Source organism: Cibotium barometz, chromosome 9 (assembly GCF_041138505.1).
Source record: "Cibotium barometz isolate CiBa-2024 chromosome 9, ASM4113850v1, whole genome shotgun sequence".
Taxonomy (NCBI): Eukaryota; Viridiplantae; Streptophyta; class Polypodiopsida; order Cyatheales; family Cibotiaceae; genus Cibotium; species Cibotium barometz.
Window position 1 is genome coordinate 60147083 of NC_141054.1, and position 3626 is coordinate 60150708.

A 3626-nucleotide genomic window follows, 5' to 3' on the forward strand; every position below is an offset into this window, starting at 1 on the left:
ATCGAGTACAGAGGCCGAGTACAGAGGAGCTGCTATGGCAGCATGTGAGGTAGCTTGGTTGAGAAAGCTACTTGCAGATTTGGGTCTATCAGTGGATAGACAAGTTGTCATTTTCTGTGACAACATTAGTAGTATACAGTTGGCCAGGAACCCAGTCTTTCATGCTCGTACGAAGCACATAGAGGTCCACTACCACTTCGTCAGAGAGAAGGTCTTGGCAGGAGACCTTGACCTTGTTTATGTCAGCACAGAGGATCAGGTAGCTGACATCTTCACCAAAGCATTGGGTACAGAGAAGCTCCGCAGATTCAGGGCTTCACTTGGTGTACATGAGATAAAGTTGAGCTCGAGGGGGAGTGTTGAGATATCGAGCTCTAGTGAGGCGGTGGACACTGATGACCCGCCTGGGGGATAGGCCCCGCACTTACACCACTGGCATGGTTGGTGAGATCTTGGGTGATATGCGGCCAGTGGGATGACAGGCTGTGTGACAGCCACTCTAGAGACTGGCATAGTTATAGCGCCAGCTCATTTAGTCGGGTTCACACTATAGAGAACCCGTGTATGTATTTGGTTGAGTACCTTTCATATTGTGTGTACTCTTATTCTTGTATATGGTGTGTTGAGTGTTGAGTAGAGAAGAAGAAGATTTTCAGCCTCTCACCTTGTGTGTTCTCTATTAGGGTTTTGTGAGTGTGTGTGTGTGCTTGCAAGAGCTCAAGCTCTCTTCCCCCCTGCATCTTTTCATAGGTCTCCACAACCTCATTCACAAGATGGGCAAAATGCTTCCCCAACATTTTTGACATAAAACAGTCATTTAAAAACAGGTCATAAATACAGTTCCTATAATGAACTCTCGTCTTTCACATTATTCCACATCTGTCCACATTACTTAATCCATATCTAATTCATATGTATACCCATTCTCATCCAATCACATCATTTTTCATCTCATCCAATCACATCATTTTCCATCTCATCACAGCTTTCCTCATTTATTCTCATCACATCTCATCCACTCGCATCAATCCATATTCACATCCCATCACACCTCATTCATTTCACATCTATCTCAATTTACATCACATCTCATCTCATTCATTTCACATCTCATCTCATTCATTCTTATCCCGATTCACATCACATCACATCACATCTCATCTCATCCATTCACATCCCATATCATACATTTACATCCGATTCACATGACATCACATCTCAATCATTATCACATCACATCTCATTCATTCACTCACATCGATATCACATCCTTTCACATACACATCCACATCCCTTCTTCCACATAAACATCCACATTCATTCTCATTACATCACATCTTATCACATCATATTTTCATCTTATCACATCCTATCACATCCCCTACACATCTTATCACATCCATTCACATTCTATCACATCCCATACACCTCTTATCACATCCATTCACATTCTATCACATCCCATACACATCTTATCACATCCATTTTCATTCTATCGCATCCCGTTTACATCTTATCACATCCTATCACATCCCATACACCTCTTATCACATCCATTCACATTCTATCACATCCCATACACATCTTATCACATCCATTTTTATTCTATCGCATCTCCTTTACATCTTATCACATCCCATACACATCTTATCGCATCCTATTTTCACCTTATCTCATCCATTCACATGTTATTCCCATTTAATAGCTTTTTCTAGGTTGATCCCGATAATGGGACTTTTTCTAAATTTCTGCCAATTCCTTGGCCTAATTAAGGGTTCTTTTTCTCAACGACTATTTCCATATTCATTCTCAATTGAATTATATTCAATATTCCTCTTTTGAATAAAAGAATTCATGGGATTTACAGAAATCAGTTCTACCCATATTTCCACTTTTGATAAATAATCATAAAATTATACTAAAAATTTCTCTTCTACTCATTTAATTTCTTGGATCTCAAATACCATGAAAATTCCTCTTTTTGCATTTAATTAATTGCATTCCAATGTCATGGGTATGTTGAGATTCAAGCTCGATGTCAGTGGTGTGAGCCAGCTATGCTATAGATGTGCTGGCATGTTAGGTAGGAACATGTGTGAGACATAAATGACCGCGTGTCCAGCTGGTCATAGTGTGTGGACATTAGCTAGGGTTAGATGTGTGTTGACACAACTCATAGTGTGTTGTGTGCATTATGGATTATGGCATTATGCTTTGTGTGAGAGTGGAGATGGCTTCCCTCTATGGTTAGGGTTTGCAATATACATTAGGGTTTGCTCCTGTGTGTGTGTCTCCTCCCCCTCTACCGTTCTTTCAACATGGTATCAGAGCCTTGTGCTGTTTATTAGGGTTTATGAGTGAGTAAGAGAAGAGGGAGAAGAAGCTGTGAAGAGAAGCTGTGAAGCTAGCCATTGGAGCTGTGAAGCTTGGAGCACACCGATTCTTATCAGATCTGAGAGCTTGGCCTATCGGGTAAGGTCTTCTAAACATCCTTGAGCGGATTGCAGGTGATACAGGCAAAAACAAAGCAAGTTAGAGCAAATCAAAGCAAAGAAAATTTCTGGTTTTTGGAAGCTTTCCATTAAAGCTTGAAAGCATTGATGTATGGTGGAAATACATGCAAATCTGGCAACTCCTATGCAAGCCCTACTGTGATTGACAACTCCTATGCAAGCCCTACTGTGATTTTGGAGCATTTTAGAAGCATTTGGATGTGTGAAAAACTCTGGTTTTTGAGCTCTCACAAAACAAAGAAAAGCAAGTCGAAAATTGATGCATTTGGAGCGTGGTTTTGGCTAAAATCCAACCATTGATTGGTTGCACACATACCCAAGTGTGTTGGGCACCTATATCCATCTTCAATTAACACTTAAACAACTCCCAAATCCCTCAAATGCAGGCGGCAATGATTGGACAGTAGAAACAGAGCAAATCTTGACTATTTTGCAAAGTGGAGGATCAAATTTCACCTTGGTGCTTGATATATTTCACAATTGCTTTAGCAATTGGTTGCTACACACATTGGAGAAGAGGGCTATGTGATTGGATTGATCAATTATCATCAATTGAGCTGGGAATGAGCTGATTAAACAGGCTGTCCCCACCACTGGTGCAGAGAAACAGAGTATTTTTAATTGAGCAATTAATCTTTGGTCTTATATAACTGGATAAATTCCTCTTACATGGAGTTGATGGACACTATTGCTAAGCTATTGAATGCCTGGTTGCTCAATTTGGACAAATATTGAAGAAATTAGAGCCATTTTACTACTGGTTTTCCTGGTTTTTCTAGTTTTTCCCAAAACAGAGAAAGGGGTTTTCAAAAATTGATCTGTACACATGTCAGATGGTGTTGATATTCTACATTGAGGTTGTTTGGGTGTCAATACAAGTTGTCCATACTTGATTGCACCACTACATTGTGATTTGGAGCCGTGGAAAGCGCATCAAAATAGGGTATCTCGGACTGCGTGAGCCAGTTCATTTTGGATGCATACAGGTTGATTTTCTACATCAAATCTGAAGATTGTTGGCTACTTTGGAGTATCTAGAACATTCATTGGAGTGTGGTTGAGCTGAGGAAGGCTCATTTACAGATTTGGACGAGTGCGGAAGGTGCACATTGA